The sequence below is a fragment of the Astyanax mexicanus genome, chromosome 13 (assembly GCF_023375975.1).
Source record: "Astyanax mexicanus isolate ESR-SI-001 chromosome 13, AstMex3_surface, whole genome shotgun sequence".
In the NCBI taxonomy this organism is placed as follows: domain Eukaryota; kingdom Metazoa; phylum Chordata; class Actinopteri; order Characiformes; family Acestrorhamphidae; genus Astyanax; species Astyanax mexicanus.
This window is the reverse complement of record NC_064420.1, coordinates 36,668,451-36,677,189: the sequence shown is the minus strand read 5'-3', so window position 1 is coordinate 36,677,189 and position 8,739 is coordinate 36,668,451. Positions and strand designations below refer to the sequence as shown.

General features: G+C 41.6%; 1 protein-coding gene across 3 annotated transcripts in view; it reads left to right on the top strand.

The window, feature by feature from the left end:
* Positions 1-3,889: 3,889 nt before the first annotated feature.
* The window catches only part of phc2a (polyhomeotic homolog 2a (Drosophila)), a 66,736-nt gene continuing 61,886 nt past the window's right edge, over positions 3,890-8,739 (top strand). For all 3 annotated transcript variants that reach the window (XM_022677464.2, XM_007246306.4, XM_022677462.2), the window contains exon 1: positions 3,890-3,978. The gene's annotated coding sequence lies outside the window, so the exon portion shown is untranslated. The remainder of the gene's footprint in view (positions 3,979-8,739) is intronic.

Here is an 8,739-nt window from a genome sequence, read left to right as displayed (position 1 = left end):
TTCTGAACAGTGCCTTTTGTTCATTGTTTCATATGCATTACTTTTCTCCATCCTGGGAAATACACTGCTGCTTCAGAGTGATTGATTTGAAGTATTGGTTCTGAAACATGCTAGGAAAGGCAGCATAAGGAAGTTATTATCAGAGCAGAAAATAGCACAATCACCTCCTTCATTTCCCTCGCTGTTCTCCGACCTGTCTAATTAGCTCAGTGCTGCCTATGCACCTGTGTGTCCCAGACCATTACGCACTCCATCACTTAACCGCCTTCAGTGCAGCGCCATCCCTCTTAATTTCCGAAACCCTTTATTACCCCACACCGCGGCGGCAAACACATCAGCCATATCTGAGTCCGGCTGGGAGGAGAGGTGCTTCCAGACAAATCATGCCCCTTTAAACCCTCACCATTCAGCCGTGATTGCCTCCTAACACTCGCTGCTGAGAGGGATCATAAAGGCAGGGCTCAGGGCTTGGGTCAGCTGGTGTAAGCTACTAACCCCCAGTAATGAGAGTTTAAAATGAAGGGTAGTAAACATATACAGGGAAGAACATTGGCTTACCCAGGTGTCAGACTGAACACATAAATTTACAGTGGCTCACATCTTAGCCTAGCCTGGCTGCAAACCTTCTTTTTCTACTATTTTTTATTTTTATGTTCCTTGTTTTGCAGAAGGGCCGTGTGATGTGTTAGTCTGAAGGTGCAGCTGCATCCGCTTTTCAATGTTAGAATTAGAACACTGTGGAGCAATGCTGGTTGTTAGCGTCGCAACAAACCTGCCCCAAACTCACCAAGCCCAGCTGCTGTATCTGTTAACACTGCAGCTCAGAACCCATCAAACTTGGCTGTTACCATTGATACTAACCTGTATTTCTTGGCAGACATCCCTGGTAGCATCTCAGCAATACGCTTGCCAAGCCTGGCTGTTAGCATCATGGCCATACGTCTACAAACTTCCAGGCTTTGGATGTATTGTTTACATTGGTAGATGACTTAATGTGTAGGAATAATGATGCAGTGTCTCAAAACAATGACTTAGTTTCTCAAATGAATGACATAGTATCTCAAATGAATGCCTTAATATCTCAAAATAATGACTTAGCATCTCAGAATAATGACTTACCATCCTACAATAATGACTTACTAACTTAGTAGTAATATAATACAGGAAATTGACAAATCCTGCACCTAACAGCTGGGGTTATGCATAGGGCTCAGCCAGGATCTACTACTCACTCAACTAACAACAATAGCAAAACCACCACAATCTGATACTGGCTCGACAAGAATCCAGAAGCACAGCCTAACACTATGTTCATGGTCCATTGCCTCAACTGCCAAGTAACAGACCTACCAAAAAATAACCTATGAACAAACAGAATCCCTCCTTAATCTAAGCTCACTTCCTTTAACTATGGCAACAACACACTTACCTAAGCACAATCACACACAATAAATCACATTATAAGTTGCGTGAGCAGAACACAGCAACCACTACCATCTGATACTGGCACGACAAGAATCCAGAAGCATAGCGAACTATGTTCATGGTCCGTGCCTCAACTGCCAAGTACTCAGACGTCTACAAAAACTCATGAGACAAATTATTACAAGAGCAGGACCACACCAATCCCCTTCATCCAAACTCTAACACAAACTTCAGTGCAAGCTCTTCTCAGGGGTCATCAGGCAGGCACCTTCCTTCGTCAGTGTTTCGCTGAATTAGGCCCACGACACCTCCAGAAGGCTCAACAGTGAAGTCTGGCGTCCCAGACCCACCCCCCTCCAAGCTTGCTGTAGAAGCACAAACTCACTCCCTTCCCCACACAGCCTCAGCCCTTCTGAACCACAACCACTGACTAGATCTTTCAGCTACATCTGACAACTCCTTCACTACAGTCCTTAACACACGACCTCTAATTCCGAATTCAGACAGCAGTCTTGTGGCAGACTTCGCAACAAAGCCTCTAGTACCTACCTCTACCGGTCTAATATACGCTTGCCACCCACGCTCTCTCACCTCAGCCACCAAGTCTGTATACTTCAGCCTTTTCCTTTCATAAGCTCCATCTACCTCGTCTTCAAACGGAACAGTCAGCTCTATAAAATACACTATCCGCTTACTTTCAGAGTACAACACTACATCCGGCATCAAGGTTGTAACCAGAATGCACTCTGGGATCTGCAGTTTACTACCTACATCCACTAATAACTTCCAATCTCGTGCATTGGCCCACTTACCAGCAGTTTTCAAGCACTGTGCTGTTTCTCCACTATGCTGCCCCTCACGCACAAACGTGATTACCCTACTGCAGCCTACCACGGGCATGTTATTAACTTCTAACCGTTTCTTATCAAGTGCACCTGCAAGAGATCTAAGTACCTGATTATGCCTCCATGTGTAGCGCCCCTGGGATAGACTCACCTTACATGCCGACAAAATGTGCTTCAGCGTGCCACTTCCTGCACATAGCTTACAACTTGGATCCTCACCCACCCACTGAGCAAGGTTTTGTGGCGTTGGCAGAACATCATATGTAGCTCCCAAAAGAAACTTTATACGGCCTGTATCCAATCCCCATAACTCTCGCCAGGTGATTCTCCGCTTCTCTACACTTTCCCATCTCATCCACTGCCCCTGTTTACTCTGCCCTGCTGCTTTTGCCCTCCTTGCTTCCTCCTCCTGCTCACGAATAAACCCTGTAACCATACGCCTTTTCTCAGGTGATGTGGCCTTGCCGAATGCTTTCCAAGAATCACCTAAACCTAATCCTGCCCTCCCATTTTGCACCTGCCCCACAACATCCCTGTGCTCCAGTGCCCTCCTTGTGGCTTGAGTAGCTTCTCGAGCATTCCACTTTCTCCCAGACCTAGTCACTGGTGCTGTTGCTTTAACCAGCCCGTCTTTTGACCCTAACAACTGCATTTCACGTCCTACCTTAGCACATTTGAACTCCTCAACCAAGCTCGTCAACGGCAGTTCCAGCATCCCTCTCCCACAACACGCCACACTACTAAGGCAACGCGGCACCCCCAACCATGTCCTTATAGCCTTGCTCATAAAAATAAAAATAAAATAATGACTTAGAATCTCAAAATAATTACTTAGTATTTCGAAATAATGACTTGCCATACCAAAAATAATGTTTCAGCATCTCAGAATAAAGATTTTCTAACTCAAAGTAATGACTTATCATCTCAGAATAATGACTTAGTATCCCCCAAATAATGACATAACATCTCAAAATAATGCCTTAGTATCCCAAAATGAATGACTTAGCATGTTAGAATAGAGACTTAGCATCTCAAAATAATGAATTACTCTCTCAAAGTAATGACTTAGCATCCTAAAATAATGACTTACTAACTCACAATAATGACTTAGCATCTCAGTATAAAGATTTGGCATCTCGTAAACATTGACTTAGCATCTCAAAATAATGACTTACTCTCTCAAATTAATTTAATGAATTTATAAATTAATCTCAAAACAATGACTTACTAACTCAAATTAATGACTTAGCGTCTCAAAATAATGACTTACGAACTCAATATAATGACTTACTAACTCAATATAATGACTTACTAACTCAAAATAATGATTTAGCACCTCAAAATAACAACTTGGTACCTCAAAAAAATATAGACTTACCATCTTAAAATGCATTTTGTTGTATTGTTTTTAATGGGCTTGTGTATCACAGCTACTCTAATATACAGCTAAAGAACCAAAGCCAGTTAGTGAGGGCGGGAACAGCGAGGGAGAGCTAAACTAAAACAGACGCATCTGATTGGATATGTAAAGTCACGTGCCTCCTTTTTACCGCTAATTCATGCTGATCTCCTCCCTCGCACTTAGCCCCGCCCCTCTGGCTGGGGCAGTCGGTGCTGTCGGACAGGCGCGCGCGCTCAGACATGGTGTAGGATATCAGGGAAGAAGCACGGACTGCAGCCGAGGAGAGAACTGAGCGCTGAGCTGAAGGTATGGAGCTGTGATTTCTTACTTTCTGCACTCCAGGGTCTCCTTTTGTGTGAATGCACGAGATCCTGAGTCAAGGACCCTCTCAGTTCTGTTTCCCTGCATGTATGTGCCTGTATGCATGCATGTGTGTGTACAGTATATGAGTGTGTGTGTGTATGTAGGAGTGAGTATACAGGCTATATCTGTGTGTGTGTGTGTGTATATGGGTGTTTGTTGCACACATGCTGTATGCATGTGTGGGAGAATAAGGAAGAAGAGGCATATGTCCTGCTCTGCATGTGTCTTATATAACAGTGTGTTTATTCAGTTGGATTCCAGCACATACCGTAGTTTTTTTTCTAGGCTGAGCTTGAAAACCCTGCTCTGCAGTGGACGCCTGAGTGGTCAGTCAGTGGACTGAGGTTTTATCTAGCATGCAGGCAGGCAGTGGCTGTGAGAGGCTGTTACTGGGATTTGAATCAATCAATACACTTAAGAAACAAACAGAGACTGAAAAAAGCAGAGGCTTGCAGATCAGACCAGCACAGTTTTACCATGCTTGCATAATGTCAACTATATAGAGGTTCGAGCGATATGAGAACATCACAATTCCTACATTAGTAAATAATTCATTGACAAATTTGATTGGCGAATAAATGCACCAGAAACATCAGTGTCATATGTTATGCACAACATTTAAAACATGAATTTGATGCACATTTAAAAGGGACGTATTATGCCAAACTCACTTTTTTGCATGCTTTTGTATTTACCCTTGGATCTCGACTATACCTATAAACCTATAAACACTACAAGAGCGAAAAAAAAAATCCATACATTATCTGCAAGTCAGTTGAGAGTCAGTAGAGTTTGGTGTCAGGAATCATATGCTTCTATGAGCTGCTAGGATGGCTCCCTTATTGTGATGTCACAATAAGGAAACATGCATAGAACCACCCTGGCAACACCCCTCACCCATCAACTCCCCCTAGAACCCCACCCTGTATATCACTTGAAGAATCGCCAATTAGCCATTCGCCAATTGTGTTGAGAACCTCAGACAGTACAGAGCAGGTTTATCCTGTAGACTTCGTCTGACAGAAGAATCTGTACCTACTGGTTGTGGCAAGTCAGCAGGTCAGGGAGATGTGGGTACTTTCAAATAATGAGTTTTGTGCTTCTATTGCAGTTAAGCATGAAGAAGCTTGTTTATATTTTTCCATTTAGCACTAACTAAACTTATTTCTAACACTGACAGATTACTTAAACGGCTCATTCTGAAAGAGACTGAAACCGGTAAGAATAGAGCTGGAGCTAGAGCTCTTTATGGGAGCATTTTTGTGCAAAGAACTTCATGATCATGTTTTGTATAGCCCATAGATCTACTCTAACCTTGTATAAACATAGGTATAATATGTCCCATTATCATGTGAGGTGTTATCCTGTGAGTGAAATTGAACACTGGCCAATATGTGCATGGCAAGGCAACGTGAATTATCATTAGAATACATTCCATTCCTATTTGTGGATGTTGTGTGGACGTTTAACATTCCTTGATCCACAGCGTCACGTGTGTACCGGGAATACGTCAGTAAAAACATTACCACCCACAGTGAACAGACAGTCAGTGGATGGTAATCTTAATGGCCGGCAGCATCTGGCTAGAATTGTCCATGTGATCTGACAATCGATTGTATCTGAAATCACATCCACAATAGTAGTTCAGTGTCAGTGTATAATGTTTATTTTTTTGTTAAGTCTGTCCAGATAATAAAATCTTTTCAGTACATTTATATACATTTTTATAGGAAAAGTGTGATTCCTTCATTTGTCTGTTTTTGCTGTGTCCAGATCAAGGCAATTGTTATGCTTGTTGTCCAGCATGGCTGGTGGAGATGGGATGCTGATGCTGATGTGTTTAACAACACGGGCATCTGCACTCTCCACACACTATTCTCTGACCCCACCGCTCTGTGAACAAAAGCCTTAAAAAAACAGCAGAACAGTTTTGACCTTTCTGTTACATACATGACTCTGTCCAGCATGCCTAAAAGAGAGTTTACAGTAACTGAACATGAGAAGTGAAGCTCTAAAGCTGGCTTGTTCACCCCAGAGCTCTCGTGAGAAATCAACAGTGCAGTTTAGTATAGAGTTGACTACAGAGTTAGTAGCTCAGCACTTGACTCTCGGTGGGCCTAAAAAAGTCAATCCTGTGCTCTAGTCTGACGATCCATCAGGTTTCGGTCTCCTGCCAGGAAACTACTGTAGATGCTTCTGTCGATACTATGAAACTATCACCATTGGTTGGCCTCAAAAACGAAGATATCACAGTACTTTGATTCTGTGATATTTCTTGATATCTCACAAGCCAGTTCTCTATGATACTTCATGGTTGTGTTACTGATTATGATAAAGTACTCCTGAGTAATCAAATACCAGGAATTATGGATTGATTAATGTAAGTCTCACAGAATTTGATAACCAGTATTCTTCACCCCTTGGTTTACCCTATTCATTTGAATAGCGAGACCATGTGGAGTAATGAAACAGAAACTTTAGTAAGTCAAATTGGGAGGCGGGTCTTAGGGAGTTTAAAATGCCTATGTTACAATGAAATATTGTAATGAACATTTGATATCAATACGATATTTTATAAATCAAAACTTTCTTCTAGTACACAGGAGGTTATAGACTCTTAGCTATTACATCACTCTTTTAAGAAAATGGAAATGTTATAGGAAAAAAAAAACGAATTGAACTTAAAGGTAAGGATAAGGATGTGACAATGTTTTGTAGTTTAAATTTGTCACTATATCATTTTTTGGACATTTTGTTGTTTGGATATCATCAAAATCACTTGGTGTTGCATCTCCAAAAGCAAGTTCACCTATAAAGATCCAACTATTACAACTGAAGTTTCAGTTACTGAAAAAGAAGGTGAAAGTATCCATACTGTTTTTACTATTCAAAAATGAAAAGAAGAAGGTGCATGTGTATTTATAACAAAATGTTAGAGAATAGGGAGTCTTGGGTTTTGTAGTTTGCTAATTTTGCTCTAGTAACTGTAGTCTTGTTTGTCCCCTCTAGCTTGGATTAAATGAGGATGATGTGTTGGTGTGTTGGCTTATTTGATGTGTGTGTGAAACCAGTGAAGTGATTTTTTTTTACTGGAGTGTATTGCACTGTGTAATATACAAGAAACTTTGCTTCAAAAGCTTTGTTTTTTTGCTATTTTCATGGTGCTATTTTTCCGCTGTATGTTGTAAATGTGCACAGAACAGTAGGTAAGTTGCAGCCTGGATGGATACATCAGTTGCGTCCTTAAAATCGCCACAGATGTAGCCTACATTTCTAGGCTGTACATGAAGGGCCCTTTACTTTGGAACAGCCTACCATGAATTCCCATGGCTTGTAAAGTGTGTGTTGTGTTCATCTAATTAAACTATCTAATTAAATACTGATAGTGAACGTCTTTGGTTATTATTGCTATACATTATTTTATATGTAAATGTAAAATCTTGTATAAACAACTGTAAAGCAGTTTTATTCTTATGCTTTTTTTCTGGACAGAATTCTCATATTGACCTACTGTATATATGATGGTGTACAGTGGTCTAATAGGAAGCACAGTCAGTTCATACTAGAGTGTGCAGTAGAAGTATAGGTTGAATCCTGTGGTGTGATGTATTTGGAAGTGCTGATAGCCCTGAGAAGCAGAAACAGATGAGTGGAGGTCCCCTGGGTAGCAGCATTTACAGTGATCTTTGTGCAGACCAGGCCAAGGACAGATGCTGGGCTAAATAAACTCCTTCAGCTCCTACACTTGTCCTGACGTTCTCATGGGTCAGGGGTAATGGTGCCCCTTCTGACATAACCCAGGCAACCAGCTTTACTGAATCAGCCTTTTTTTCTCTCGTTTAGACTGCTGAATATCCATCATTTGTCAGTAAGAGGCATATTTGCCGATCTCTCTTCAGGCCTTCTTGTCTTTACCAGCAGCTTCACATTTGACCCTGCAGGAATGTTCTCAGAGCTGTTCTGTGTGTTTGAGTCATTCAGGAGCTCAGGTACCTGCTGCACCCAATAATTACTCTCTCAGTCAGTCAGCGAGTTGATGAGCTAAATCAGGTGTTGTCACATTACAGTGATGGACATGCAGTACTGTAACCCAGCGAGAGCAGTGGTGGAGGGGTTGAGGAGAAGCTGCTGAGAGGGGTAAGTACCTGTGTAGGATATTATGATGTGAGTGAAGACAGCTCCGAGCTCTTTCACTCGCTCTTGCTCTCTCTCAGAAGCTGACAGACACACAGCTGGTTGACATAAATCTTAGGTTTGTTTTAGTAGAAGCAGAGGTTTAAACGATAATGATTTGATCTCTGATGACTGACCCATATTCCCACTTGTGTTTTTCAGCTCTTCTTTCACTAAGTTGAATTGTGTAAAATCAAGTGTCTGTGCTTTAGTTTTTTGGACGTAAAACCAAGCATGAACATGGTATTTAAGTATAGATGACAGGCAGATTCATGTAGAAACAGTATACTGGAATGTATTAGTACTATATCCGAACAATGTAATGGTGTTACTATATAGCAGGGGTCGACAATTAAGTTTGGCTGCGGGTCATTACGTGGCAGGCCACAAAAAAAATCTGTTTTGAAAAATGAAGTGTAATGGGATGGAGTGCTACAGACTAGTAGCTCTCCAGCCCAGAGGGTTGTTGAACCCAATGGCAGAACAGTTGAATTCAAAGCATGTAAGCCCAAGAGGAAAGGAAAAAATAAA